General features: G+C 32.2%; 2 protein-coding genes and 1 long non-coding RNA gene across 6 annotated transcripts in view; 2 read left to right on the top strand and 1 right to left on the bottom strand.

The window, feature by feature from the left end:
• LOC118185850 (tetraspanin-9-like) overlaps positions 1 to 25,802 on the top strand; it is a 367,713-nt gene that overhangs the window by 226,375 nt on the left and 115,536 nt on the right. The window contains exon 3 of one of the 2 annotated variants that reach the window (XM_035355764.2): positions 12,115 to 12,261. The exons of the other annotated variant lie outside the window; for it this stretch is intronic. The gene's annotated coding sequence lies outside the window, so the exon portion shown is untranslated. The remainder of the gene's footprint in view (positions 1 to 12,114; positions 12,262 to 25,802) is intronic. 2 annotated transcript variants of the gene reach the window in all.
• The window catches only part of LOC118191787 (uncharacterized), a 426,838-nt gene that overhangs the window by 176,607 nt on the left and 224,429 nt on the right, over positions 1 to 25,802 (bottom strand). The window lies entirely within an intron of this gene.
• On the top strand, positions 15,932 to 21,869 carry LOC146996903 (uncharacterized). Its single transcript, XR_015041501.1, has 3 exons — positions 15,932 to 16,017; positions 18,570 to 18,659; positions 21,728 to 21,869. It is a non-coding gene; the product is annotated as an uncharacterized LOC146996903 (long non-coding RNA).

Below are 25,802 nucleotides of genomic sequence, written 5' to 3' on the forward strand. Positions count from 1 at the left end.
TTTATTCTACCTTTTTCGGGATTAACTTCAAATGTACAATTCATGAAAAGAAACGTAAATATATCGACATAACAAAAGAATATTTGGTCTGCATGAAATTCGCGAAAGAATGGTTTTTCTGCGTTAGTGGTTTTCAAGTTTTAAATTCATGGTTTTGCCTTAGTCAAACAACCTTACTTAATCCAACCTTTAAATACCTCACATCTCATATACTAATAAGCGGCTAATTTAATAACAAGAGCTGTTTAACCCTAGACTAGACCATTCATCGCCAAAACAAGTGATTAAAAGTATGAAACTGCTTTATCGACCTACTAAAACATAATAAATCTTTTATTGATTGGAATATTTGCTCCATGTGCGTCATGCAATTAGTTTTATTTTACCATAAACCTCCCATACAGAGCGTGTGAGCTTTTTTCGAAAATTTCTCTACTTATTTTCAAAATTTCTAACTGAAGGTGCATGTCTAGAATCAATATTTATTGAAATAACTTATAGCATCCTTTTTTCTTTTGTTTTTTATTTGAAATACTGTGCAGCAAAATATAGATCCTGTAAAAAGAAATAAAAGAATAAATCTTATCATTTGGAAAAAATTTTCATGTTTCAAGAAAGCAGAAAATGCAGTTGAAACAGACATCCTCAAAACTCTGCAGTCTACCTTTCAATGACTCCAGAGCCGAACGCTTTTATTTATGCATCTATGCTTTTATCCAGTTTAGTTAGCCTAATAAAATAAACTACAAAAAAAATCTGAAATGTTTCAGATTTTAAATTACGTCCAAAGGGGCGTTTTTTAACATTTTGTGTGTTACCTTTCTTTATTAAATATCATGTTCCTCGCACTTAAACCATAAGATCCAGTGCAACAGCAATATCGCAAAATAGTTTTAAAACGAGCATATCTTTAGAATTTCCGATACAGAGACTCACGCGCTGGAGATAAAAATGTTTTTTCTGCACAACGTTGCCATTGCTCGCTTTGAAATCCTTGAGTTTGTTAATCAAAAATTCGTCAAAGTTTTAAAAAATAGGAAATCGATCATAAAACAAATTTCAAATTTCAAATTTGGTCTTCCAAATGCTCATATTCGTTGGAGGATTACGTTATTCAAAATTCGATGACTCTATGTACCGTTGTTTTATCACAATACGAGAAATATACATACATTTATGCAGATTTTTCATTATTTAATTTCTTCAAATATAATGCAGGACTCTAACATTTTGTGGCAACAGTTTGAAAAGTGAACCGACATTTATGAGTCCGACGCAAAATGCCAAAACGAAACTAATAGTCCTTCGGGATTCAAATCCCTTTGGACTAAAAATAAATAGTACTTAATAAATAAACTAAAAAAAAGCGTATATGCATAAAAAATATTAAGCGTACACTGAGCATACGTATGACATAGTTCATTGATCGTGAGATAAACGTTTAACAGCAATATTATAAGTTTAAATCACATTCGTCGAAACCAACTAAATTCAATAAAACATTTAGTAGTTAAAAAATTCATCGAAATACTAGTTATATACTAGCCCACACATAAAGAATCCACCTTTTAGTTTTCCAATGAAACATTTTACTTTGAGAATTCAATAACATACTTAAGAGTTTTCAACTGAAATACGACGAAATGGTTAGAATAAGAAATTAAGACTGGTTGTAAAAATACCACTTACCTTCTTATTTAACAAAAAAGCAGAGAGATCTGCGAAGAATAACAATTTGATAAAATTTTGTATATAATTACCAAAAAAAAATTTCCAGAAACAAAGTAATTTAATCGTTTTGCTAACATCGAAAATAAATTTCATATCCAAAAGGCACCAACAAACTATTCTCAATGTATCAGAAGGCACTAACTAGTATCCAAGTGCCCAGGTAACGGTAAGATTTAGCATTAAATAAGGCTTGATAAAATATTCGAATGAGTATAAAAAAAATTATGGTTTCAGATATTTCTGATGTATCCTAATTAGTCATGCAAACTAAGCTCCAAACTGCTCGAGGAAAGTTGCTGTTATCGTATCGAGAAATTATTCAGTTTGAAAGGTTTCCAAACAATTTATTAGTTTTGAAAAATTTTGCGTTTTAAAATGAATGGAGAAAAATTCATGCAGAAGTGTTTTGCAATTTTAGTTCTAGGAAACAATTTTAGAACAAGCGGAGTAACTTCTATACATTTAATAAATATTTTGGTTAGAAATAAAACATGGAAAAGGAAATCAACCTTCCTTTTCCAGAACCTGAGGAACTTTTGAGCAGGTTAAAGGAATTATATTAATATCGCCATAATTAAATAAAGAAAAATGTGTATATATGTTTCTCACATTGTGGAAAAACGGCGGCACCTAAAACCACCAAATTTTGAATACACGTAGTCCTGCACCCGAACATATGCACATAGAAGCCCAATTTTTGAATTTAAAGAATTCGTTTTCTCATCTAATTCATATTTTGGACAAATTTAATGAATTCTTGATTAACATACTCGAGGACTGAAAAGCAGTGTGTTGCCATTCCGCTAAGCGCAATATATTTATATTTCAAGCTTAATCAGAACACAAGGCGATTTAAAAGAAATGTGTTTCCACCCAGCACAGCATAAGATATTTGTCTTTCAAATTAAAAAAGTACTCAGCTATTTAAAAGAAATGTGTTGCTACTGCCAGAAATAATTTTTTTTTTTAATTCATGCGCCAGTATGTTGCCATTTGGCGAAGCAAAAGATTCGCCAAATGGTTTATTTTTTCTTTCAAATTTAATTTGTCTGTTACTGATTAATAAAGTAAGCGATTTGAAAGCAATAAACGCAGTTCTCCATTTCTGTTATGATTCATTACTAGTTGGACCAGTGAAATTACGCTACCGGACTCATTGAAAGTATTTGATGTTTTTTTTTTTTTTTTTTTTTTTCTATCTTATAGTAAATAGTATTTTAGGCCGTTGTGCAAATTATTATTTGCGATGGAAAAATAATTACTGATTTAATTTTCAAACTGATAAGAAAACATTATTTTCAAGAGAACTTGCATATCATTAGGACAAATCATTGAATGCTTTTTTGGTGAAGGGGAGGTAGTTGTCACGGTAGGTTTTACACATTGTACTCATATGCATGAGACTACATATATTACATCTTCATACAGTACAAAATTTCAGATATCGAAAATTAAATTGTGAAGCTTACATAAGACATGCAAAAATCAATACAAACATTAGATTTTGTTTAGAATAAGTTACACGGCAATTAGTTTCGTGAAATAGAGAATAAAGAGCTTTGCCGCTCATAAAATTTAATGAAAAAAAAGCAAATGCAATGTAAGCATGGCTATCAAAAGGCGTTAAAAAGAAAGCTTCTTGCATGTTTGAAAGTTCCGGATGTTTCCCTGTGATTTAATCTAATTGCTTTTTAATAACCCATTTCCCACGTTTTAAGGTCATAAAACTGGATCCGTTCAAGTAGAAAAACACAGAAGCGCATAAAACTCTTCCAGTATATTATGCTTAAAGAGTAAAAGGCAACAGCTGTGGAAAGTATTCCAAATGCAAGAATATTTCCACATAAATAGTGCATGAAAATTCGTAATTTAAAATAAAATTGTGTATATAAAAAAACTGATAAAAATCTGTTCAAGTAAATATATAAGTGATACATTAAAAAGATATTCGTTAATTGTCCATATTACACTCATGTCCATAAATTAAGAATAATGCAAAATCAGACAAAGGAAGAGTTAGAAGCAAACCAAATTTGACTTATTTGTAAAGCTTATTTATTAAACAAAAGGTAAAGAGCAAAAAAAGATGCTATATGCTTGATATTATTAAAACAAATAGCGATTTTTTCTCCCTGGAGCAAATTACAAAAAAAAAACCTATTTACAAAATACCAATATTACATGGTTGGTATGATTGTCAATACATTGTATGTCTCCCAGAAGATGCAATACAGTCCGTACAACGCCTAGGCATGCTGACTATCAAATTATCGATCTGATCTTGAGGGATATTACACCACTCAAAAAGCAATGCTCTCCGAAGTTCCGGTAGACATGTAGGAGGAGGTTGACGGGCTGCAACTCGTCGGCCAAGCGTGTCCCACACGTGCTCTTCTGGATTCAAGTCCGGTGAGAATGCTGGTCAGTCCATACGGGTGATATCCTCCGATTGAAGGCATTCGCTTACGATGTTTGCACGGTGAGGACGGGCGTTGTCATCCATAAACAGAAATTGTGCGTCCATGGCGACCCGAAACAAACGTACATGTTGTTCCAGAATGACGTCCCGATAGATTTGGCTTGTCATGGTTCCAATTTGAACATGCAGGTCAGTTCTGGAACCCAGAATAATTCCACCCCAAAAGAGCACTCCTGCACCACCGTAACGGTGTCGTTCAATGATGTTTTCTTGGTGGTAACGGGTACCTGGAGCTCTCTATATGAAAATCCGGCGAGAATCAGAGTGCAAGCTAAACCTGGACTCGTCGGAAAACATCACACAAGCCCACTGTTGCAGTGTCCACAATGCATGCTCTCTACTCCAGGATAACCGCAGGCGACAGTGACTTACAGTAAGTGGAACGCATCTGACAGGTCTACGAGCATGTAGACCAATCTGCCCTAAGCGTCTGTACACGGTCTGCCTTGAAATTGTCGTACCAGCGGCTGAAGAGAGCTGACGAGACAGGTCTGAGGCTGTGCTCCGCCTGTTTCTTTTGGCAGTAACTGCCAAATACCGGTCCTCATTCCGCGTTGTAACTCTGGGGCGACCTGTGCTGTAACGTCTACTCACATTACCATCATCTTGGAATCGTTGCCAAAGCCTGGAAATGACACCCTGGTCAATTCCAAGTTCGTCTGATACTTCCAGTTGGGTACGCTCACATTCCAGACGGCCGATAATTCTACCACGTAAAAAGTTATCCAAATGCGTCCTTCGTGTCATAACTATTCGGTTATTGCACTGAAATGCTTATGAAGCGCCTGCGAACAATTTTACTTCTTTGCCTGTATTCCTTATACTATATCACTCTCTTACACTCTCGTCATTGTGACGTACCATCGGTGTCATCTGGTTACTTCCTGAAATTTGCATATGATTCTTGAAGATGTGTGTAGTGATTTTACAGGTGATATATTTATTTTAGAGTTCGATTTCCGCGTGACTCCGAATTATCCTTAATTTATGGACATGAGTGTAATTAGTAATAAAAAGTCAGAGTTTTAAGAATAACAGTACACGTTCCACAAAGCTAGATTTGTAAAACTAGAATCTTTCTCATTTGTATTATAATTAGCACGGCCTAGCCTTTCAATAATATTCTAAATGCAAATGTCCAGGAATCACTAAAAAGCAACCTAAAAACTCACATTTTGAAAATTAAGAAAAGAAAACCCATAGCACTTTCAGTTATTTTTTCTATTGAACATTCCTTAAATATTTCTACTTGTTTAACATATATTAAAAATAAATTTACTGAAAGAAGCCTACAGCATGAAGACCATAGCAAAATATAGTGACGTGTTCTAGCACAAATGTACACGTATTTATTTATTGATCACTGCAGAGAGGTTGATGATTAGGGAGAAAGAGATTATGATACATTTGTTTCCATCCTCTGGGAGACTTTCGGTCAAAATCAAGATGAAATTTAAGTAGACAGCTCTATGCTGTGCCCAAATTCAATAATTCTAATCATAATTCTAATCAAAGCAGCAAAATGATAGTAAAGTTTATTGTTAAAGAGTGATGAAATTTGTTTCACAAATTACTGTTCAACAAATATTTAGGATTTCATTGGAATTATTTGGACAGTGGAAAAGCACGCACGGGCTTACCTGACTAAATTGTAATTGTTCTGCCTCAATCGTGAAGAATTGTTTGAGAACCTTGCTCATATTTCTTTACGCATGAAGAAAGACACGAAAACGTTCATGCAGTCAACTTGTTCTTCTTTGAGTTCAGTAAGTGGATACAGTCTCTATAGAAGTGATATAGACTTAAAAAACTTTTGAGCTGCTTGTTTCTCTTCGCTTTTGAAAATCTGGAAATTGCTTTTATTTTCCCGGTATCCACTTGATGTTTTCCACAGTCAATTACATGATACAAATATTTAATTTCTGATTCGACAAAATCGCATTTGCTGGTATTTACTGTAAATCAGAGCCCTTTTAATTAAAAGTAATTGCTACAGCATTTAATGCACGATAATCAACACACAGGAAAATTGCTCCAGCTTTCTTCTTTACACAAACTATAAGATACGCAATTTCAGCACTACTTTCTTCTGTTAAATCAAGTTCTAACAGCTCTTCAATTTGTTCATCAGCTTTGGCCCTTAAAATTTCAGGAATTCGGTAAATATGCGGTTTCTTCCTTTCTTCACTGGGTTTCAATTTTATGATAACCCACTTTTGCAGTTTTCTCTTTACCTGTATATAACGATTCGTGTTTTCTTATGAGTTATCGAATTTACTACTATTGATCGCTTGTAAATGTTCAAGTTTCAATTTCTGAAAATCATTTTCTATGTCTTGAGATGAAGTTTGTGGAATTGCATGAATCTTTCTTCGTTTTCGAAAATAACTCCCCCGGCGATTACTCTAGCACTGTACTTTCTGATATTATTCACGTGAACATGTCTTATTTTCCATCGCAGAACTTGATTTTTAATGATTGAGGTAAATAATATTTTATGATCTCCCGTGGACCAGTCCATCTTGCATAAAGTTTATGGGATGAGTCAAGTATGAGAAAATATACTCTATTTTAAATTCTTTAGGAATAGCTCGGCGATAAAGTCATTCAAATAAGTGACCCGTTTCCCAGATGCTATCAACGATGCTTGATAAGTTGTTCGTTCTAATTTTATTTTCATTTCCTATAAATAATCAACAACTTGTTGCTTCATATTTAAACGTATTGTTATCTCACCACTCCAACTGGACTTCAGAACACTCACTGGACCACGTGTCTTTCGATCATATATTAACTTGAAAGAGAAACCGCTGTAGTAGAATTGGGAACCTCTCTGTAAGCAATAAGCAAATATAGTAGCTATTTATCTCAATTAGATGGATCTGCACGGATACCATAATGCAAAGCATTATTCAGAACACTATAGTACCCTTTCTAGTTACTACCTATAGTAAGAGGGTACTATCTCTATTACTAGCTGGATATCCTTGAACTGAAAGTTTTGGATGACATCCAAGACGCTTCATAAACTGCTGTGTCAGTTGAGAAATGCAGTCAGTTTCTTAATTAGCTACTATAAGTTTCGGAACTCCAGTTCTTGTCATTATTGTTACGAATTTTTTTTCATATGTATGTAATGTTGCGCGCTTCCAACCTGCACGCAACAATAGTGGTGACTGCTGAGAACTGGAAAGAACTGGAAAGTCTTGAGAAGGGTTTAAATCCCTTTTTATTCAACTTTAGAAATTACAAATGCGTGCTCTTGACGCTCACAAACTACGCCGACCCGGCGGTAAAATAAAAATAAGAAACTAAAAAAAGAATAGTAACAAGTGACTAACTACGAGGCTCTCTAAACGTAACTAACCTCACCGCGTTCTAAGATACCGCTGATAATTCAGCAAACTTCTGAATATTACGTTGAAAGATTAACAATCTGCCGAGGCAAGCACACAGGCCGAAACGCGTGGTTCTTCAATTTCTAACTAGCCACCTCCACGCTCGTGAAGCAAGAAAGCACACTTTCGAACTCGTTTCCCTTCTATTTAACTCAGATTACTTCCGCTGACAATTTGAATCCTTGCGCGTTCTACTAAAATTTACATACTCTGGCATTGGCAATTCCAGGGGAAAGTAAGGCTTGACAGGAAAGATAGTTTAAACTTAAAATAAATGTTAGTTAAAATAAATATAAACCCTACATGTAAATAATTTTAGTGAAATTATATAAGAATTTGTACTTTAAAAAAATAATAATAATGTAACATGAAAATCTATAGAAGCGAAGCTTTGCCGGAAAAGTTACAATACAGGGGCATACTTAATATTAAGTAAATAGGTATCTCGCTAAACTGGCTAGATATCGCCAAGCTAGCGATGATTTTGGCGACTAATTTTTGACGCTAAGTTTGATGAGAAGTAGCCAAAAGTCGCCACACTTGGCAACCATTTGCCGACATTTGGGTCCGGTCCCTGTATAACTGTAATGGGTATTGTAACTGACTAATTGTAATTGACTCTATATGTAGCTGTAACCGCATCCGGCCCTCATATGCCTTCCAGTAATTTCGAGAAGTGGAAGGTAATAGAAATCTTTCAAAAGCGAAAAAAGCATCAGTTTCTGAGTAGTAGTTGTTAGTTCAGAGCTGAATTGAGAGTACTGAGATATCCGTGAGGGCTTCGGCTTTCAAAAGCGCTTTGCACTGCTCTGTGTTTAACGTTCTTAGTAGTTTGAAGCGTAATTACTGAGATACGAATATTTTTGTCGAAATTTCCAGAACTGTAAAGTTTTTCTTTTGGTAAAATAAATTTCATGAAATTTTCACCAATTCTGTGTGCATTCAATGTATTTCGAACCCGTACGCACGCAAGAATATTTCCAGCAGAGTGTTGCACGTAGCTTTTACTTTAAAAAACGTAATGGAATGGCTCCTGCGCAACGAGAATGTTGATAAACTAGACATAAAACATATTAATGCTTTGTAGTCGAAGAAGGTTCTATAGTACTTAATATATCGATATTAACAACTTCGAATGGTAATTAAGGTCTTAGAACTGCGGTAACAGAAATTCTTTCTGTTATTTTTTCGGAACATCTTTAACTAACATGGTTCGCACGATTGGCAGTATTCTGCAATATATAAAGCGATACTGGGCCAGAAAAAATATATCTTATTCTATCTATTCTTTTCTTACCCATGTGAGTCCCAATAACAGATTCATGTGCTAATTTTAAAACGTCTTTTCGTCATCTCATCTGAAGAACTGCTAAGCTGAATCCCCTATTACTTTATCCGTATGAAGAATTAGATTATCAAGTTCCATAAAATTTCCCTGTTTCCGTTTAAATTAATCCTTACTTCTTTTATCCCTATGATGATCATTCTCGAGCATCTGTATTGGAGTTGTTGCTAAATGCGTGTTGACCTGTTTCGCATTTTGGTTTCTGAGGGAGGAATATTTATTTCAAGCGTATACTTCATGTAGCCTAAACATTTCTCCGTTTCACTTTCCAGTTTCGTCCCCCCTCTTTCGTTAAACCACATCCATCGGGCAAGATATGGGTAATAAACAATTCACATTCAATCGATCAGTCATTGCGGCCAAAATATCTACCCGCTAACTTATTAAATCGGAATATTTGTCTTTCAACCACGTAAATAACCTTATTAAATTCGTTTCTATTTCTTCACTGAATGAAAATATCAAGTCGATTTTTCCTATCTTTATCCTTTCGCGATAAAATACCACTGTTTAATAACGGAATCCATGTACCTGAATCAAAAATAGAATCTTTTTTTTTTTTAATTTTCAACTAGTTATTTTCACATATTGCTTAGGCTGAATCTCCACTTGTTTTCTGTCGATACGTTATGCTTTGGTATGGGCTATATAACAGCATTATTTTCCTGTAATTTACAACTTTTGGAATTAGTTTTATTTTGATTTACGCGTTTACATTTTTTCTGACAATCTTCAGCTACTTACTACAGTTGGAAAAATCCATAAATAAACAAGCTTTAACTTCGTTAGTTTTGGATAAATCATCCGATTATCGCATTGGAGGGAATACATAGCGAATACTTTTGGTTTTCATTCGGCGTTTTCTGAGAATAGTTACCATTCTTATTTAATGATTTTCGTTTGCAAGCAAAGAACATGTCGCATTCCTTTCCGATTTCCTGAAATTTTAATCAGCTATCACTTTATTTTACATTTGTATGCATGTTTGTCAAGCGTTTGCATCAATTTATCGGCTACCACTAGTTCATGAATTATATTTAAATCATTTGCATCAACGCATTTCCACCGTTCCTTAACGCATTTCCACATTAAAAGTAATAGTTAAGCTTAAATTTCTTACCTTTTCTTAGCTGAAGCAGTATTATCTCAGCTCAGTCGACAGCGACTGCGCCAAATCCAATTGAGCTGGTGCTGTATCTTGTGCACAGGTAATACACACAGATTAATATTTTCGTTTATTTAGTTTATGTACAATATGTACTCTTTGTTTAAAAAAAGTCAACAGGAATAGAATTGATTACATAATTCGCTGTATTGGAACACCCGGCCTCTCGCACCGAATGCCGATCTCCAGCTAACTTCTTTCTCTCACCAACAGGGCGCTACTTACTTTTAAGATTAAAATTTAGAAGGACCAGGCACTACACTAAATAACACAAAATTTAATGCTGCTGAAAGATCATAGCTATAAAAAATAAACATGTCGTGATAACATAACTGTGTAGTAATTTAAAATTACTTTTATTTAGATTTGTTAATATTTCTTTTGTCACACAGTAAAATTTTAACGAAACAGCAGAAACTCAAATTTTATGATTTCTCTCTGTAAAATCTATTTATGTTCGCTTACATCTGAAATAAATTTTACTGTTGTTCAAAAGGGCCTAATATTCTAAATTTAAATATACATACAAGGTGATTCTATGATTATGGGTGAAACTTGTAGGGATGATTGAGCATACTAAAACACGTATTTTTTGTATAGGAATGTAGGGTTTAGAGTGACATGTTAAGGCACGAACACAAAAAAATGACACGTGAGGAAAAATGAGTTTATTTACAAAATCAATACAAAGCTCTTCTTTGCAGCAATACAGTATTCACAAGAAATGTTCAAAATTGCGACCACCAGCAGTAATACATGCTTGATAGCGTCGTAGAAGAGTTCGTCGAACACTTTTAAAATTGTTAGGCATTTCGCGTACGCTTGCAGCCGCAATAAATATTCGTGCGACGAGGTCCTCCAGCGAGGCAACTGGAATCTCGAAAATGATGCCCTTCATATGCCCCCCATAAAAAGAAATCCACGCTGGATAAATCTGGAGAATGGGATGGCCATCGGACTGGTCCATCGCCCCGCAAAATTCGCATCCAAGTAATTCTGGACAAAGTAATTTTTTCGCCGATGCAATCGGATCGCGTTTTGCTCGGCTCACTACCCTCCTCTACCCGTTCCATTGCCAGCCTATCACAGCTGCAGTTCGTAGTACTGTTGGTGGTCGTACTTTTTAACATTTCTTGTGAATACTGTACTGCTGCAAAGAAGGGCTTTGATTTTTAAATAAATTTTTTTTAAAATTTTTTTGATTTTGTAAATAAATTCATTTTTCCTCTTGTATCATTTTTTGTGTTCGTGCCTTAACATGTCACTTTAGACCCTACATTCGTATACAAAAAATGCATGTTTTAGTACGCTCAACCACCCCTCCAAGTTTGTTCCATGATCATAAAATCATTCTGTATATGAGAAGTAAATTTTTAAGATGCAAAAACATTTTAGAACATTCAGATTGAAGAGTAAATTTTAAAAACGTAAAACATTTTAGAAATATAAATTTAAATTTTATATAATATTATATAATACAAACACAGAGAGTGAAATACACTGAATGGTCTGTTCCTTTACGAATATCACTTCTAAATGTGGCCAGTATATCTTAGAACGTAAATAAAACATCGGCACTGAACTTTATCTTCTTAAGAAGATCATGACTTAATGAAGCACGGAAAATCAAAATCTTATAGAACTGTAAGTGGTCATCTTAAAAAGAGTTCACTTCATTTATGTGATATAATTTACAAGTAGGATACAGACGATGCATAAAAGTGCTTCCTTTTTTTCAGCGCATAATTATTAAATTATTTGTGATACTTTGGGACTGTCGAATATGTCCAGCCATGTCATTTGGAAAATTATGAAATCCATTTAAATGATGACTGAACTGTACATTTTTGCTGAAACTTCTGTATTAAAATTTTTCAAAATTCTATAACTATTATTCATACATGACGAAAAAAATGTTTTAAAATATGTTCTAAATATCTTGCGTTTTACGAACGTCTCTTGCATTTCAAAAATATAATTTTATTCTCTAAATTAGCTATCAAAACATTGGATGGAAAACAGAAATGACTGCTGATTAATCAACAACAAGCTTTAATTCTTCGTTTACTGCAATGCGAAAGAAATCCTAAAGGCACGCAATGCACTATCAGCAGTCCGTTCGAACATGATGCAACATATGCAAGTAAGTTAACAATCATTTTCAGCTACTTCCACTAATGTAAGTTTAATGATACGTAGCAGATTTCGGAAAAGTTGTTGTCATGGTTGTCATTTGGACAGCACTGATTTTCCACGAATTTATATTTTATTCTAAGCAATCCGTCGAGTGACTCTACTGATATGAGCATTTCTATTTTCTATTGTTGATTTTGGATAGGAACGTTTTAATGACTTTCTTAAATAAAAACAGAAATATATAAACCATATACTACTAAATTTGTACCTATCGATATCTTTAGAAATTTGAAGGTATTTATTATAGCAGATGAGTTGATTAAAATATATATGCCTATGCACAAACAAATCATGAATTTTACTAAATTGCTCTTAGGATTTCTGATCCCCGGAAAGAATTTGCGATGCTATCTTGAAGGGAAACCGCATTTGTTGATTTCTAGAACTGCTTTCTGAATTTCAAATATTGACACAACATATTGTCAATTTGTTTTCCATACTTAACTAAGGCAGTTAAGTATACAGTAAGTATTTTTGACAGATAAATATACATTGTTTTATGAAACTACGTTTTTACGAGCAAAATAAATAGAAAAAAAAACAAAAGAAATCTGAGGACGATTTTTGCTTTTGCGGGGAGAAGGCTGGAATTTAAATTCTATATCAAAAACTCCGAAGGACAAAAAAACAATAATTAACTATATTAAAGATTATATGAAAATTGATTGAATTAAACTATCGTAACTGATTCTAATTCTGAGACCAGATATATGGTATATAGTACAACTCTAAAATAAGACTGATTTTCAAACAAATTCCAGCAAAACTACCAACCATAATTGACAGCCTTTATTAGTGTGACATCTTAAAATTTATTTTTTGTAAAATGTCATCTGCTTGCAGAATGTTTTGTTTATTTAATCGCTTGTTTTGATTCAGTGAACACCTGCGTCTAGGATTCGAAAGCTGAGCAATACGCAAAAATAAAATTTACTCTAAAAAACCAAAAAGAGCAAAATCTTTTTAAAATTTTTTTTTTTAAAAATTGACGATTATATTTTGTGTTTTGCTTATTATTCTGAAAGAGAACGGCAACCGTCTGCTCAGGAAAGGAAAACTTCATTGCAACAAAAGAAAAAAAAAAAAAGAAAAAAAAAAGAAAGCTTCGATTACAGAAATGTTGAATAAAGACCATCTTGGCAATCTTTTTTGATCTGAAAAGGAGATAATTCACAAGGAATCAGTTTCTGAGGATGAGATGGTAAACTTCAAACGTTATAAACATGTAATTCTCAGATTTCTGAAGAAACTTCAGCGTGTTCGACCTGAAAAAGTTAGTAAAATAACTGAATATTTCTCTTCACTTTCTTATTAAGTAGTTTCTAGCAAAGTGGAGATGTCACAATTTACAACCATTCCTATCATACAACACATTTGCACTTATATGATTATTTTCTCTTCTTTAAAAAGAAACCTCAACTTAAAGGTCACCGGGGCAATGAAGAGTTTCATAAAATTGTATGTATATAAACACATAAACAACATTTCAAAGAGGAAATCTGCCATGGAATTAAGCAAGTGCCAGATTCTGCAATTTCAAATTCCATATAGATTTACATGCTATATAATGAAGATTAAGAATTAACTTTTGGTTCTCTCAACTTGAGCACGAGTTTAGTCTCAAAAGTCTGTAGCCGCATTATGTGTATGTTACTAGAAAATGTTTTTACAATCACAGTATATAAACGTTAACAGTTGTTTTTAAATCATTTATTTTGTTACAAGTAACATAGTGTTACCCCGATAGCACAAAACATCCTCAGGATGTCCTATTTAAGTCGCAATATCCCGGGACATACTTAGGATGTCCTAAGGATGTTGATTCTCGGATGTCCTGAGGAGATCGTAATTTAACATCCCGAGGATGTCTTATTTAAGTCGCTATGTCCCGGGATATGACAGGATGTCCTGAAGATGTTGATTCTCAGATGTCCTGAGGAGTTCACCAATTTCACATCCTGAAGACATTCATTCTGCATTGTCCGGAGGACTTTCGTTGTCAAACATTTTGAGGATAATTTACCAGGATTTGAAGATAATTTTCTCAAATTTACCAGTTTTAATTTTTTGACATTGCACATCTGAAACTTGCACATTATTTTATTTTTCATATGTATTTTACTAAGTTGTTTCTAAATGCTGTACATTAAAAATATTGATATGATTGATGATTTATTCTTGTTATTTTGTTATTAATTTTAACTGCTATTTTTTCTGACGTTTTTAAAAATTTATTTAGTCTTGGAAAAGATTTTTTTCAATGGATTAGCATTTTCTAGAATATTTGCAAAATTCTAAATAACATATATTTTTTTTATAAAAAATGTATAAATTACATGTATAATTACTTACAGATTACAAACCCTACTACAAATATAGGTAAAATTAGATAGATATATATATTTAATTACGGAAACGAATTTTTTTTTAAATTTGGGTATAGAGACATTAGGTATTTTTTTGGAAGCAGGAAACATGAAAAATTAGCAACTGCCTTCGCCGGGAATCGAAGGACAGACCTCTGGAATACCGGCCCAGTGTGCAGAACCACTACACCACGAAGACACGCTAGGTGTGGTGGTGGTGTATTTAATTATGGCAAAGCACACTAGGGCTATCTGCCTAAGGGGAGAGATGTCTTCGTGGAGGACTTTCTAAGGGAAACTGGCTCGTATACACGTTACACGTGGGGAAAACCACGAAAACACCCATGCAGCCAGCCCGTTCGCGGGATTCGAACCTCGGATCGCACTACCAGGGTTCAGCGACTTTACCGCTCGGCCGCTGGTGGGCCGAAGACACGCTAGGAAAGCGGGAGAAATACCTTATATTACTTCTCTTTTTAAAGGCCGACTTTTTTTTAAGGGGATCCAATCACTAAATCCTGGGTGTGGATATACCTCATCCAACACCTTTTTAATTCGGGCGCCACTGTAGAGACATTAGGATTTTTTTGGGAAGCCGTAGAGATGAAAAATTAGCACCCGCCTTCGCCGTGAATCGAACCACGGACCTCTGAAATACCGGCCCAGCGTGCAGAACTATTACACCACGAAGTCACGCTAGGAAAGCGGGAGAAATACCTCATAAGGAAAATTTTTTTCCTCTAATTACAGGACAGAAAATGTTTTTCAATCGCGCGATCTGTTATTGATATTGAATTACAGTCGTGCGATAATTTCGCAGTAAAGATACATCTCCGATGACTATCCAAGATTCTAGAAACTTTGGTCTTATATAGAGATGGTCGTCTTATAGAAATAATGCTTAATATCAATATTTATTTATATTGGTCACTTTCAGAAGTGGTCGTTTGAGAGGCGATATTCTATATATTTATTTACTGATACTCTCAGATTCCAAAATTTGTTTATATTCTCAGAAATATTGGACGGAAGGTGGTCGTCCCATACATGCAAAATTTTACATTTCATTAAAAATGAATTCGGCATTATTTAACTATTTCCCTATTAATTAATTAATTAGATAAAGAAAAAATTAGGAAATAGTACTGTTTATTACGGAATAATGTAGGAAGTTCTACAGAACTATATTCTTTCGCGTCATTACACATTGTATCCGACGAACTACTAGTTCCTCGTATTCTTCCGCAAATCCGTAAACATCTGTCTGATTTGAAACGAAATCCAAAATGGCTGCGCCATGAGGTTAACTTGTGTGGATATTTTTTGTTGCATGAAAGGTAAGTTCAGTTGCAATACTTGTATGTTTCCTTTTTTTGCTTTTCGAATTTATGTCATTTTGACAGTTAAATGTTTCACAGCTTTATGAATTGTTACCATTCTGTCGTGAATTACGTGTATTTCAATGGCTGGCTGTCTTTTCAAATATCTAATTTGCCCTGCTATCCAAATGTTTACGACTGAATTTTTTTTAGTCCAGTTTATGCATTCAGTTTCAAAATAATATGTGTGATCAGATTGCTTATTATTTTATTGCAGCAATAAATTTATGTTAAATAGTTTGAACAATTGTATAAAAATAAGAGTTTGCATTGTTTTGTCCAAAATATGTATGGTTGAAACATTATCTTAATCTAGTTTCTAATTCAAGTTTTTTTGGGGGTACTGTTCTGTTATTGGGACCAGAATCGGAAATGTATGAACCTGTGTTCGTAAGTATGTGCATAGATGTGTATATGTAGACATACAAATATACAAGCATACATAAATACAATTCTGAACCCGGTCCTGATAACAGAACAGTACCTTTTTTTAATCTATTTTGAATATTTTATAAAAGGATTAAGCATTTTTCAATCTGCATATCATTTTAAGATTCGACTTGCAGGAAGACAAAATATGGTCATTCAATCAAATGCTTATGATTGCTTTTAACATTTTCTCATAAATATTGTTTGCATTTTTATTGTATTTTAGATACTTTAGTTATGTAAAGTAAACATGAGAATATTAGGAAAGCTGAAGAATATGAATAGCTACCATAATACATGTAGTTTTTCATCGAGCCCATTGTTTTAGAAACCAATGCACCATTATTATATGCTGGCTTATTTTATAGTTATATGCAGTTTAATTTTATGTTCATGTTAGTGTAGTATTGTCATTATAATAAAATTTAATCATTATAATAAAATTAATTTAATAATTTTGTTGAATCTTGCAAGTTGCCTAACATTCAGAATTATTACTACCGAATTTTACTGATAGGTTTTTTTGAGTTGACATAATCTGTCTGATAAATAAAATAAAGTGGTGTTTAAATTATATGCATTTCTCTTGATGTTTCATTGAAAGTGAGATGGAAATATAAATGCTATCCAGAAAAGTGAATTCTTTTTGCCTGAAATAACAAACTGTACTAAATGATTAATGTTTATATCATTTTAGAAATGTCAATATTAAAGTTTCTACCCCTTCTCTCCTTTGATTTTGAAATAATTTATAATAAAATAATATATGCATAAGTGTAATTAATGTAAAGTGTCATTCAATAATATAATTTATTTTTACTGATATTTTTATATTTCTTATCTGGGTTTTCTTTTGGTGTTAGAAGGAGGAAAAGACTGTAATGTTTTAATTAAGGAAATAATTAAAACATTACAGTCTTTTAAATAACACAGTTACAGTAATGCTTATTGAAGCAATCAGTACTCTGTGATTGCCAGTGATTGAATAATGTTAAAATGCATTGTTCATAAGGAAATTTGCTTATTTTTGTGTTATAGATTTTATTTTGACACAAGCTGAAATTTGAATTATTGGAAGCACTTTGAAAACCCGAATTATTTCCTGAATCATTAATCAGGCCAATATATAACATACAAATTTTCATACAAAATTATTTCTTTGAGCATATTATAAAGAGCTCATTTAATTTTATTATTTGTACAAATTTTAGACAAAAGTAGCATGTAACAGTTAAAGATTTATTGAAGCCTACTTGTTACTTGTGGTAACAAAGAAGTGTGAAAGATATTGCCACATTAGCGAACATGACGATCATTGATGCTTAGTTTAGTAATTTAATAATATATTGAGAAATGCTGGGAACTTTCAGAAGTAGACATTTCGGAAATGATGGGCTTGATAAGAAATTTACATGGTTTTATTATTTATTCTTTAGTTAAGAATGGATTTTAGATGTTCATGTGAAAGAATTCTGTTTAATTATATGTGAAAGAATTGTTAAAGTTTGGCATTTAAAAAAATGAATTAATAATATGCAATTATCTTTTTATTATACATATATTACTATATATTTCTAATGCACTATGTAAATGTCAGTGCTAAACAATTGAGATACTATTGTCAGGGCAATCTTTTCTTATACATGAAAAATTCTGATACTTTATCATCTGCCCTCACAGCTTCAACTTATGCTAAAACAGCAAGAGTATGCACACGATAATAGCAAACTATGAATATGCATACCACACACATGTATTTACATGCTTTATATTTAATCTTTATTTCTGAATAGTATTCCATTGGATGAAAAATATGTGAATATTGACCCAATGTATATATTTTTGTGTGTGTGCATCCTAAAATTTCTTGTTTCTTATAAAGTGCTTATTTGAATTACTACTTGTGAACAGAGCAGTAGATATGAACCATAAACTAACCATTTTGCCAATTTTCACAGCTTTGCAGATAGTCAGAAAGCACCAAAATTTGTAATAATGTTAAGTTTAAATGATGTTCTATACTTTTGTGTTAATTTTTCTATTCTATTAATTCTATTACTGTATTATCAAACTTTCTGCAGGAATTTCAACTGGTTAAGATGTTATTACCATGTGGAGAAGAATTTGGTTTTCAAGCTAGAAAAAATTGCAGCTGAAGGATTTTGTAGAAGGTCAGTCAAACTGGTTTTAGTTAATTATAATTTAATTTTGGGTGAAGAATTCTCAGATTTATTTATCATAAGTGTCTAAAGGTCTTCTAAATTAAATTCTGCTTGTTTTTGAAATTTTTCATGACATTAATTCTTTTATTATTATTATTTTTTTTTTTAATTTACTAACTTATATCCAGGCACATAATGTTGCATTTAGTGCCATGCCTTAAATATTGTAAAATGTTAAAATAATACATTTCACTTAAAAATGTGGTTGTGACAGTAAATTTTCTGTTACATTTAATCATATCTATAAGCATTGGTATACATCATTTTTCAATAATCTGTATATTTTTTTGTGCATTTCTTTTACATACAAGATCTGGCATATGACTTGCTTTTCAAACTGATAACATGGTGTAATAATGTAATTTAATGGTTAAAGTTTACTATGGAACGGGCCAAATTTAATAAATTATTCTTTGATAGAAATTTATTCACGTGTTCAGTGTGTCTCATCTTTTTAAATTGCTAATGTAAATTTTATGTACTTGCATTTAGGAATTTTGACTGTATCAGAGTAATTTTAATTCAGTTATTATAACATGCAAGGGAAAAAATTAATTCATAGCTCCGTATTTAAAATTAGTTAATTAAAGTCCTTAATAAAGAGGAACGTTTTGTTGTTTTTAATGTCAATAGAGTTTAATTCAAAAATATGCCACATTAAGGGTTACTTTTTAACCTAATTTAAAATTTTCATTACTTTAACACGTCCAATAATTGTTATTTTAACTCCGATATTGTAATAATATCAAAATTTCTTACTTTTTGATAGGTAATCCAAATGTAAAACAAGAAAGAAAAAATTAAAATCTAGAAGTATATTTATTTCATACCTCTAACAAATAAAAACAACACAAGCACTTTTTACTGTATATCTGCATAGTGTGGCATGTCCCGTAAGACTGAGATTTGTTTGGTCAAATCCATGTTTCAGTTAAACGAAAATGCATGCACAGTCTTCTGATTTTCCCTTCGATTAAGGATTCTGTATATACTAGCATAAGAAATATATTAGTTAATGCAGTGTTATACATCAATATTTATAGACAATTATTGTGGCTATGTTTATTATAATTTTGTTCACTGTAATGGCTGGAATGCCATTACAGTGAACAAAATTATAATAAACCATCATGCTGTGTAAACCATCATGCTGTGTAAACCATCATGCCTAAACCATCATGCTGTGTAAACAAAACTCAAATCTTCATCTCTGCATACTGCTCCACTAGTGTTTAGACCACTGAAATGGTGATTATGGTAGAACATCTTTGGTAAAAATTTACTCTACTGTAACCCTTGGCGAATCGTTTCTTTTTTTTTTTATATCAAGATCATCACCTGAGAGGATCGGCACCAATTTCAAGGTGGCCGCTACACAAAACCAAAATAAGAAGTCAAAGACATACACAAACTCTATGTCCATGTACACATCGACCTATTAAAACAGAGAACTGCACAAACTGGGCATTGTGCACTGCCTTAACTTTGTCCATGTACACATTGATCTATTTTCACTTTAAGAAAATCAGAAAGTTAAAAATATCATAGTTACCAGAAACAATTCGCCACTGTCTTAACACACAGACAACCAAAAATACACAAACAGAGAGGAATAAGTTACCAAAAATACATATTTCCTAACATAAAAACATTAAACAACAAATCTTCTAACAAAAATTAACACACAGAGACAAAAAATAAATGAAACGTCATTTTTTTAACATACCTTTTTTTTCACATGCATATGTTTAGGCTTCCCACCACCATCCTCCAGGTAAGCAATTCAATTAAATTTTTCGTCTTTTAGTCACCTCAGACATACTGAAACGATGGTAATCACACCAAAATAATAAATAGCATGTTCAAAATACAAGACCATACCACTTCCGTGCAACCAAACACAGCAATTGAAAAGAATGATAAGAACCAAAAACCTGGGACCGTACAAAAGGTTTACTATTAAAAAAAAGTAGCCCAAAACTAAATTTATCACAGCACGTTGGCAATATTTGCAGAAATAACTCCTTTTTACTGACAAAAAAAATAATTCCCCCCCCCCAAAGGCTACTTTCGCCAACATTATCAATATTAGGGTTACCGAAAAACTTATTTGAGGCAATGGGCTTCCACATTTCACAAACAACCAATACCACTTTGCAATTTTTTTTCAGACAGAAACCAAGGTGTACCATACAGTAAAGATTAGCCACATCGTCATTTACTACTGTTACAAGTACTTCTTTGGTAAATTTCTGCGGTTAAATTCAAAAGTTTAAAATTGCATTAACATGATCAGATTCAGAGTCATAGCTAGGGTTTTCAGCGCTCAGGGACAACTGAAGATTTCACGCCCCCTACTGCTTGCCTAGGATGGAAAACATTTAATTCTAAAATGTTCTAACATCAGTTTGGCGCCCCTTGGATTCTGCACCCCGGGACAGATGCCCCCCCCCTCTAGCTACGCTCCTGATCAGATTTTATTTTCTGCACGTAGCTAACAATTACTTATGTGTTGTCAGATAAATGTTACCAGATGCAGTTAATTATTTTTTACTTGCCAATCTCATGAGACAAGTTTTCTTTGCTCCTGCAAGACTTTACTTTGTGTTGCAAAATAAATTCATTCTCACTCTTTTTGGACTTGCCTACACATTAAATTTAAAATAGTTTTATGAATAGGTAAGATGTGATTATCATAATTTTGTTTCTCTCTTTATCTTGGCAACTTTATATGTTGATTCAGTATCCAGGTTACCTACCAGTGGCTGATTGATAAAACTGCTCATATGTTAAGCTGGTGGTTTGAGTTTATTTTCTGACATAAAAAATTTTAAAAGGCATTCCCCATGTTTATTTTACTATAATCGAAAAATCAAATAATTGCTACTCTGTTTTTAGGTACTAAATGTTAAAATATTTTAAATGCTTCCTTTAATTTGCATTCTAATAGTCATTTGTTTAAATTTAATTATGAATTATATTCACATATAGTAATTGTGAGTGTTTTTTTATTTTAGGTGCTGTGAAAGGCAATGACAGAGATCCAATTTATCAAGAGTTCTTATATACATAAGAATACATGGATATAAGATTGTTTTTCATGAATTCAAATAAAATGTGATAAATTGGATTAATAAAAACTATTTTGAATTTTGAAAAGTGTTTTTCCTCTGTTAATCATAATATAGTGCCATAAATTTCTGAATGTGTTTATTTGTCATCCAAATAAATTTGTCATATTAATAGATATTGCATAATTTAGCATTATTATAAATATTTATTATAGCAGATTTAGCTGAACTACTTTTTTAGTCTCTTTGCAGATGAAGTCACAAAGGTAAGTGGTTAGATATTTTTCTGTATTCCCCATTAAGTAATTTTATCTGGTAAATTACCATTACTTATATACTAAAGGTGAAAGAATAAGCTTTCCTTGAAGATACAAAAATTTGCAGATATTTCAGAAAATTGGTATACGTAAAAAAGTTCTTAAATTGCCACATATGCGAAACTGAAAATGTTATATATGAAATAGTTCAGAAATATAAATATTTTCACTATTTTTTAACTATAATTCACTGCATTTGTTATATATAATCACAGTTTAAGGTAGCAGTGCTTTTCTCACTGTGATTTCTCATGTATTTTGATTCATAAATACACGTACATAAATCCACGTATTTTGGTTTCTCTTTTGAGACCGAATAAAAAATGAACTAAACATTCTCGTTGACATTGAGAGTTGAATAAAAGCTCACCTCAAAATAAAATAAATTAATAAATTTATGGAAAATTTTACATTGCATATATTGAGCAGAAAGAGTAAACTGAATATACTTAATGGAATTAATAATTGGTAGAGTTGATAGCATAATAAAATGCCTTAATTGCATGGTAAACAGTAGATCTTTTGAAGTTTTTCTATGTTGCGTAAAATGCAGATTTAAATTTTTGATATTGATTGTCATATAAATGGCAATTACTGTTTTATTTTGCTCTGAAATGAATGGTTAGTAATAAAATTCTGGATGAGACAACCTTTAACATGCGCTAGAATTTACAAAGTTTAATTTGGTGCTGATTTCAACGGGTAAATTTCATTTTACTGACTTTTGCGTAAAATAATACCAATGAACCATTGCAAATTATTTTCACAACTTTTTTTTTTAATCTAAAAGGGCTATTAGTTTTGAAATGTGACTTCATATCGTCAGTCGTAAACTTGTTTCGCTTTTTATTCGTCTTGCCATTTGGCAAAATTTAACATATTTACCTTTAAAATCTAATATATTATTGACTAACAAGCCAAGCTATTTAAAAGCATTACACACAGTTCTTAACAATGCTTTTTTTAATTTTTAATCTGATTGATTTAAAATGCATTTAATTCATGATATATCTAATTGAAAACATTTTAATATTTCTACATAATTACATGATATATTTCTTCATTTTTCAAATATATAGAAGATATATAACTTTCTGGTGTCAGTATCTTATAAAATGTTTTGCTATTTCCACTGCCCCATCTGTATTGATAATCTATGCATTCATAAACTTTTAGCCTCTTTGAGTGACTGCTAAAATCTGAAGCCTTTCAGATTTTTTTTTTAATTGTGTGAGCAGAAAGATAGAATTTTAGAAGAGCTTCTTGAGTTACCTTTTGAATGATATAAAGAATTGTTAACATAATGTCAAATTTTTACAACTAAATATTAAATATATAAAAAAGCCTGCAGCATTCTCATTTTACGAAAACGTATTTATTTATTCTGAGGCTAGGAATTGATTTAGTTTTAAAAATACAAGTTATTCCTTTTAACAATTTCCTAACAGCGTCATCAAAAACACTATAAATTCCTTACATGTTTTAAAGAAAGATGATTCATTTATGTAAAGATTATTAAATGGGTAATTTTATTATTCAATTTTTAATACAAATTAACTGAAATTAGAAACTGATTTTGTAAAATAATTTAATTATGAATAATTCAATTTGGGGGCTATTGGATGTTTAAAAATGATCAAAAAAATTTTTAATATCTTAAAAATAAAAGCAAAATTTTCAGTTTTAATATTTTGTATTAATAATTCATTTTAATTTCCTTGCTCAGTTTTAATATATTCACAAATTCAGATTTAAAAACAAAATAAGTTGTATAAATATTTTCAACATTTCTGATTTTTCCATAGTAACCCTAAGAGAACGATTTGAGACTATCTGTGTAAAAAAAAGTAGGTTTTAGATCATCACACCTTCACATACTTTCACTGGAATTTTCCTCTGTATTATATATACTGGGATGTGACACTAAGCAGTTGAGAGTATGTATTTAAGAGGTTAAAGGGATATTGTAACAGTGTTTCAAATCCTGATAACATCCCATACGCTGTCGGTGGGACGTAGATAGGATGTCCTAAGGATATACTGGGATGTGATATTTAAGCGCTCAGGAGGATGAGTTTAGGAGGAAATTGGGATATTACGGGATGTCCTGAGGATGTAGTAAGTAGGACTTTAAATCCTAATAACATCCCATATGCTGTCGATGGGACATAGATAGGATGTTTTTAGGATATAATGGGATGTGCTTAGGAGGTTTGTGAGATGTCCTGAGGATGTAGTAAGTAGGAGCTCATATCCTAACAACATCCCGCACGCTGTCGATGGGACTTGGTTAGGATATCCCGGGATGTGACATTAAGCACTCGGGAGGAGGTGTTTAGGAGGTTCGCGGGATATTCCGAGATGTCCTGAGGATGTGCGCATATCCCGCGAGCAACATCCTTGGGATATCCCAAGGATGTTTTTGTGCTATGTGGGTTACAGTTTAAAAAATAAATTAAATATTTCATGTAGCATGGAATACAGAACCTTTCAGAACTGACGTATCTTCTGAAGTCCCGCGTAAGATCTGAATGAGCGGAGAACTTAGTATAACGCAGCATAGCTTGATGCAAAAATATAAAGAATAAATTATACGCATTTATAAATTCTTCGCATCATTTCCATTTTTCTCGCTTCCCTAGAAATAAATATTAGGCGTTTTCTATGTAATTAATTAAATATCTAAATCATAATGATAAAGTACTTGCTTGTATGAATAAAAAGAGATTTTATGAAAAAATTCCTTAAAAATGTAAAAAAACAATTGTTGGTACTATTCCGCTTTGAAGACCGTAAAAAAAAATTGCAGCGAAAATGTATGCGCAAAAGCGCCAAATCTAGCACACGCGCCGATTTAACAGCCCGCCAAATCTAGCCTACGCGCTGATTTCAAACTGCGTAAGTTTAGATAGTTCTATATTTCTTAAGACGTCATTCAAATATTAGTTTAATTTTTAAATCCTTTTTTGATATCCTGCGGTTTTAACAATTTGGGAATTACCCATGACGAAAAGTCTGCAATAGAATTTTTTCAAAGAAAAGGCATTCATTACAGAAAATTATGTTTTGAACAAACAACAAAATGAAATTATGCTTTAGCGATAACTCGGTAGCGATAGCCATGCAAGAATCCATTCAATTAATGTTTAGCCTTTTTTTTTTAATATAAATTATAATAATGATCTGAAATAGTTATTTACTCTTATGCTTCCATTCAGTTATGTTTAGCCTTTTTTATATAAATTATAATAATAAAAATGTATTATATGAAATTAACCTTTCATTTAAATTAAAACAATAATCTTAGATAGTTATTTACTATTATACTTCCTTTCTTGCGTTAAGATTGCCGCAACTATTTTTGGCAGCACTGGTATCAACAATAGTTTGGAGATTTTTTTACGGTCTTCAAAACGGAATAGTACCCAATTTTAATAAAAATACCCTTTTATTTCAAATTTATAAAATAATTAATGAATTAAATGGAGAAAAATAAGTTAGCATAGAGTTTAAATGGAGCAAAACATTAAATCATTCTCTTTGCGACAAAATTTATTTACAATTTTATATCACGAGTAATGCCGCCCAGGAGGTTACTGCGGTACCGAAGAGCCCGAGTCCGAATCCCGGAGAAGGCATGGTTGTAATTGCCCGTCCATTCATAGGGAGCAAGGATGGCCGCCTATCAGGTGCCTCCATTTTAC

Source organism: Stegodyphus dumicola, chromosome 6, assembly GCF_044657685.1.
Source record: "Stegodyphus dumicola isolate Sdum_Otavi_A_Nest chromosome 6, ASM4465768v1".
Taxonomy (NCBI): domain Eukaryota; kingdom Metazoa; phylum Arthropoda; class Arachnida; order Araneae; family Eresidae; genus Stegodyphus; species Stegodyphus dumicola.